This window comes from Prinia subflava (assembly GCF_021018805.1).
Source record: "Prinia subflava isolate CZ2003 ecotype Zambia chromosome W unlocalized genomic scaffold, Cam_Psub_1.2 scaffold_2cwr_NEW, whole genome shotgun sequence".
Classification (NCBI taxonomy): Eukaryota; Metazoa; Chordata; class Aves; order Passeriformes; family Cisticolidae; genus Prinia; species Prinia subflava.
The window spans coordinates 4,233,939-4,241,276 of record NW_026960607.1 but is presented as its reverse complement, the minus strand read 5'-3'; positions in this window follow the sequence as shown (position 1 = coordinate 4,241,276).

Below are 7,338 nucleotides of genomic sequence, written 5' to 3'. Positions count from 1 at the left end.
ATGCCCCACAAAGGCAGTTAGCAACAAGTTACAGCTATGAAAATAGACTGCAAGGTGAAAGAAATGTAAGTTTATCATGGTTCTCATTTTGTAAACAAGCAGTCATAATTATTTACACAAGTATAGAATTTCTTTTGCAGGAATTTTTAGGTCCTTATGCCATCATATTCTTAAAAGAAAAGATTTCTAGAATCTTGCACTCTTTAAAATCCATCTCTAAAAGCTATCAAATAATCCTTACTCTGAAATAACCTATTGTGGGCCTGACATTGGTCTGAATTTAGGCTTCAGGTTCTGCTAGTGTCTGTGTGAAAGGCAAGTGAGCAAGTTTCTCATGTTAGCCTGAGAAATCTAAAGGAGGAATTCAAACAAACCTTGGGAAGTGAGAAACTATCTGCAGGTGGTGTTTTTCCGACATGTTTACTGGCAAAAGAAATATTTACAAAAGGGTGTAGACGCTGAATAACCAATCATGTTCTTTGTACTGAACTACTCTATAAAAGTAGAATTTAGAAGAATAAAGTTTGCTCTCATCTTTACCATCATGGAGAGTCATGTTGTTATTTCTGTGCCGTCCGAAAACCATAGCAACAACCTATTTCACAAGAGGTTCCAGGAAAAAAACCAAAAAAAACAAACCAACAAAAAGAACCAAAAATCTGTTTTATCAGCACTATAAAGTCTTTGGAGAAGAAAGTTCATAGATTCTTTCTCTAGAGGGTTCCTTTCCATACTTTGATATATAAACCTATTATATATCATCAAATTCATGGCAAATCATCTTACTGATGATTAACAGAATTTTTTTACAAAAATAAGAGAGGTGTTCTCCACAGTTGAGTGGATTAATAAAATTTGGTTTATATAATTTTCATATCAGTATTGTTCAGTAAAGTTTACAAATTCAAAACATAGGGTGCCTCATAAAATTAAATGTAGTATTTCTGTGAAACAATTATTTTCATGAAAAAATAAACAAAAAATAGCTGATGTTATTTCATTTTATATCATGAAAACAGACAGTGATCCATAGGAAAGTAATGTTTGAAGTCAGACATTAAAAAACCCCTTCTGAACACCACATTAATTCTGGTTCAGTAAGTTTATTTTTCAGCAGCAACTTTTATATGCTTCCCACACTTCATTTCAGCACATCCTTTAGATGACCCAGAACTGAATCTTTGTAACTGGAATATACTCCAGTGTTAGGGGTTAGGTTTTCCTCTTTTTCACTTACAGAATTTTTTCCCATAAGTTGCTAGGAAAACTTAACGACAGTACTTAACCAGAACAAAGGGAGTAGTTGAAGGAGATGGCAGCACAAAGCTACACCTATTATTTTGGGGTCTCTGGGAGCTTCCCTCAGGGGAGGGAGATAATGAACACGAGCTTTGAGAAAGGTAAAAGACAGAGCTAAGGAGGAAGTTGCTCTCTCTCGCTCTCGGTATTGAAGAAGACAGTCAAGCTGCTGCTCGCTGCAGGAAGAGTTCACAGTCATCACTCCGTCTCGTCCTGGGCAATCTACCATCATCTGCTCGTGTACCCAGGAATCCTGAGCTCGCTTTCTCCAGCCCTCCTCCCACCGCTGCTGCTTCTTTGGGGCTTTGAGGTTTTCGTGCTACTCTGTAGCCCTGCACTGCCAAGCCCTGCTGGGACACCCCTGCTGCTCCAGCTACCAGCGCAGAGCTCCTCATCTCATCCACCAGCCCAGGACTTTCCACCTTTCCAGCTTGGCCTCTCAGAGTCCTGCAGGGGCATCAAGATCAAACTGCCCCGGGCTTTTGTGAAAGAAAGCCCTCAAGGTTCCTGGTTCTGTTTATTATTAATGCTGTAGTTGTTTGTTTGTTTGTTTTGTCATACATACTAGTAAAGAACTGTTATTCCTATCCCTATACCTATGCCTGAAAGTCCCTTTAATTTTCTAAATTATTCTAATTTGGAAGGAGAGGATTTGAATTCTCCATCTCTAGGGAGGTCCTGCCCCCTTCCTAGCATATACCTGTCTTTCAAACCAAGACACCCAGTGAATAATTTCTGAGAAGACAGTTCTTGCTCAGCTAACAGTAACTGCCAAAAGTGCTCTAACAAATTAGAAAAATCAGAAAAATGCAATTACTTTTATCACCAGCTATTGAATAATTGTACTACAGCCATAACTAGAAATTGGATTAATGAACAGTAATGTTCTGCTACCATAGAAAGGAACCGAAACACTGAAAATGAAAGCTCCAAGCAAGTAAGAAAATGCAATCGTAATTTGAGTCTTACGCTGGCCTTTGCTTTGAAAGAAAACTGGATGTTGTTTTCTTTTTCTCACAAAATAGACCTATATTTTGGTTTCTGGATGAATTTGATCTTTTGAAATAACCATGGCAAACTAGGGCTACGAACAGGAGGTAGTGTATTGCTGTTTCTCTTGGCATGCAATTTTCAGAGATGAGATTGGTGTTCTCTCTTCATATGTCAAGATGTAAAAAGTCTAGAAAGATAAAAATATATATTGTGGAAATAGCACATGTGATGGGGTGAAGGGAGTGTTTGTGTCTGCACTGTGGGGCACAATCCCAAGTTTATCACTTTCCATGATAAACCTGCCTCAGCCACTAACCACGTGAGGTTTGCAATTCAGTCAGTAGTAATCAAAACACACAGCTGGAAATGGACTCCAAATACACTCAGTGTAGTCTCCAGTGGGGAACTTTGCATGGCCTATTTGCTAAAGCTAAAACAATCCATTGTACCTTTTCAGTCCCAAGAAAGAGGCAGCACAGAGAACTATGTTTAGGAAAGGACTGTGAGTTGTTCCTGATTACAGCTGACCAAGGTGATTCAGACCCACCCCATCTCTGCTCCTGTGTTTAGTCACACGCCCTGCCAGCTCATCTTGTATGCCTTGTCCCAAGTCTGTTTTGATCACAGCATGATAAATAACCATGTTACACTTTTTAGCTGCAGATTCCTTTGGATTTGAATACAAGGGTGGTGTAAATTAAGACTATCTCTGTGCTCTTAACTACTAATTTTTTCCCCACAGAACACAGTTTAAGACAAAGAACTTTTCATTATACATAACATTAAAAAATACTGAACAACCCAAACCTGAAGTTATCCCTGTACCTCTACCTCACAAAGGCTAGAGAATTTGTCCTTATAATGCCTACAAGGTGAGTCATTATTCAGCATCTTTGTTTCACAGATAAAAAGCTTAAGCGCAAAGCCTTGTCAGGGTAACATGAACACTTGCATTTATCTTGGTGGTATTGAAACAAGTCCTGGATTCAAAAGCAGCACTCAGGCACATATATGAAATAGAAAACAAACAGAGAAACAAAAACTCAAACAAAAAAACCCCCAAGCTTACCTACGTCTCCTGAATCCCAAGGCAAAAAAAGGAGCACCAAGCCATGCCTTTTCAGTTTCCGTTGTACTGTGTATCACGTTATACTGACATCTATAACAATACATGTTATTTACATTACACGTCAAATATTCTTTCTACAAATTCTAAGCATAAAAATTGCAGAAAAATGCTAGCTTTCTTGAAAGAATAAACTCAGAAACAAACAAACAAAATTTTGCAAGCCCCAAGAGAGTCCCAGGTGTGTTACAATAAGCAGGAAGTATTCCTGCACAGACAGGTCACTTTGCACACACAGCACAACTCCAAACTGAATGTTATGTATTAAACCCAATTCAAAACACATTTAAACCTCAATACAAACATAACCATTTTATACAGAAACAAACAGCACTGTATCCCTCAGATCAAGCTAAGAAAAAGCTTTGCCTTAGATGTTCCTTTTATCTACAGGAAATCACTCTCTTTTTCCTTATCAAATATTTTTTCCTATATTAATGATCTAGAAAACATGGATAATACCGAATACTGGAAAATACATTTTTATTTTTAATAAATTGCATGTGACAATCTATTTCCAAGTAATTATTAACATCAAGCAGAAAAGTAACTATGATCCATATTCCAAGTAACACCTCTGAGCAGTGGAACACAGGAAGGCTCTCTCAAGTGCAGTTACATTTTCCTGTCAGCCTCTTGGCTGTAGAGATATATATTGATTTAGTGTGTACAGAGACAGAAGGTGTTGCCACTAACACTAGAACTGAAAGGGTGGGAGGAACATGGTGCAGGAATACTCAAGCCTACATGCAAAACCAGGATATACTGCTCCACCCTTGAGTGGATCCAGTGCAAACTGACAGATGGAGACTTACAAATCTGAATCTCTGATAGCATGAGCGTCTCAAACACCAAGCAGAAGAGACATGCTGTTCAGCCTTTCACTACAGTGAAAGACACCAGGTACAGACAGTTTCAGGCTGTTCACATTATTCATATTTACTTCAAGGTCAGGCTGGATGGAGCTCTGAGCAACCCGTTCTAGTTCAAGATGTTCCTGCTCATTGTAGGGACATTGGACTAGAGATGGCCTTTAAAGGTGCCTTCCAACCCAAAATGTTCTAGGATTCTGGGTTTATACTGTATGCAGTGATCTGTGTTTTTTTAAATATTTATTTTACTTATTAGCATATCTCTCAGAACAGGTAATTCAGATCACCTTGGATTTCCTTCTATTGCCACTAAAGGAATGAATGCCATTTTTTCCCTCTGCAGTCTGAGTAATATGCCAGTTAAACTTACCCCACTTTTACATATATATACTTAGTAATAACAAACTCTAAATCAGAGCCTTTCCCTCTCGTATTTTTGCCCCTCCATATCTATCTCCATTTTCTGGGATAACCAGCCTATTCACAATGGAGTTTAAAATACTGAAAAGTATTCTGGAAAATACCCAGGCCTGACAAAGATCAGGAATATGCTTAGCCACACAGATACTTACAATTAAGTCGCAGTTCTTTTTTTATTTTCTTTTTCAATCTGCTTTCATGGCACCAGTAATGTTGAGAGAGCTGAGTTACTTGATGAAAGAGACAAATGCTCTGTGCCTCTCTTATATTTCATAAGCATGACAGTGATGTAATGTGAACCCATTGCAGTGTTTGCACCTCAGAAGACATTATGTTGTTTTTCACTTCTGCCTTGATAACTTCACTACAAGGACTTAAAGAGCCAGTAGACATGGCTCACTGCACAATTTTGGCAGCTTGCATTGTAGTTTCTTACCTTACGCATCTATGAAGACTGGGAGAGTCGCTCAAAGAATTAATTGCCAGTAAACATTTTTTCTCCTCACACAAGACAGAAAATAGAAGAATAGAAATTACAAGTATTTCACAGTAAAAATAATGTTTTCTATTACGTAGCTGAATATAGATTATTATTGACATCAGCTATATTGGTTAAAAATGTTTTCATTATTAGTGTTTATGTCCTGGACCTGTCATTTATTTGCTTGCCCAGAGACAGTCTTTATCACTAGCTAACAGACCAGGCTTACAAATTTACCTGCCTGTGTCAGTGAGGGAGGACTGCAGATAACAGTTCTGCACCACGTCTTCACCTGAGCCAGGAGGAAGTGAGAATAATAGAAAATACTTGAAAATTCAGGTACTTATCCTCTCCCTGCAGAGTGATTAGAGAAAGCCCAGCAGCAGCAATAGTGATGCTGATGGGAGAGAGCATCACAGCTTTGAAGTGGTGTGGTCTATGCTGCTACGCTGGCAGCTGTCAAAGCAGATTTGCTTCTTTTGTTCAGAGAATCTCTCTCTCCCTCTTGCCTCTCTATGGGTGGCATTCAAAGACCAGACAATTCTGCCAGGGAATTTTCCTCCCACTGCTGCAAACTACATACTGTATCAGCAAGAAAGTATGGCTAGTGTTTGCTAATGACTAACCTTGAATTCCTTCTAATAAAGCAGTGATACATAACAATGAGAAGAAGATTCAGTGAATGCAGTTAGGTAAAGCAGGGGGGGTTAACAAACAGTGACTATGAAAAGAGAAAAATAAAATAAAACAACATATTCAGAATTTCATCCAATATTAATGTGAGTTTTTCAGTTGAACTAGGGCAAAAAAACCGAAAAGCTTTCCTTTCCAGGAGAGCAAGTATTAGCTCTTAAAATTTTCTTAGAGCTGACACTAGTATGAAAAACTGAGAAACATTCATGAGCACGCACATACACACACACACACATACACGGGCTTGCAGAGAAATATGGAAACATCTGAACATAACTGCATTAGCATACTCAGGTTAAAGATAATTCTAGAGCTTTCCGATATCACTCTTATGATGCAAGGATGTTTTGTGCCATGGTATCAACATCAAGATATGGGGTCTAATTCAATGCTACTTTAAAGGCAGTTAAACTTAAAATTTTTTGTAAGACTCTACCTAGTACCACTGATGCCTTCTTTTGTTTCCCATCCCTTCTCCTTCAACAGAAAAATTATTAGTTTTTATTGTAATATGTATAATAGTAATTTTAGTCTTTATGAATTATATATATTAGTTATATATTTAGTCTTTATAAAAATTTAGTTTTAGGGAAAAACTGCAAAAAGGAAAGAGAATTACAGATTTTTATTCGTTTATAATATACTCCTCAATAGGCTTAGAATTTGATGGGTTCATGCCAAAGGGAAAGTGGAAATTTTAAATACAGACTTTAAAAAGTTCCATTATCAGTACCACTATCTTCAAGTATTTGCCTTTGAGTCAGTCTCTTAATTTTCCGTACATCTGGCAATGCGAAAAAGGGTTGCACTACTTTACATCTGCCTTCTGCACTTACTTTCTTTTGTTAATGCATTTTTAAGACAAGGATTGTATCACCATTCACATACAGAATGATCTTTGATGTTACTAGTTCTGGATGTATATAAAATTCATTATATACTTTTCAGAGTTACTCCAATAAATGAAGAAAAGTTGTTACTGCCATTTAAAGGTCAGTTCTTCCTTATACTGATTTCAGTTTTATTTGCGTTTTGATACAACTTTTTAAAATTCCAAGAGTGATCTGAGATCTGTTGAAATCAATTCTTAGCTCCAAAATCAAATCCAATCCCCGTGCAATGTTATTTCAGATGTTTCATAAGACAGGAACACTACCAAAAAGATGCAGTAATAAAAAAACCCAACTGCTTCCTCAAAGAAAACTCCTGCATTTTAGCCTCCCACAAATGCCTCCCCATTAAGTTACTTTTGAACTACAGCTCAAAGGTCAAGGACTTATAAGGAGCATACCTAAACCACGAGTTTGGGCATCAGAAGCAGTTAGCCTGTGGCAGATTAGGTCTCCATACAAGTTAATTTACTATGCAATGCTTGTGCTCTGAAATATACAGTAAATTAACTCACACAAGCCATGGTTAATTTGTGACTGAGAATACTTGAGGTAGCCAAACTA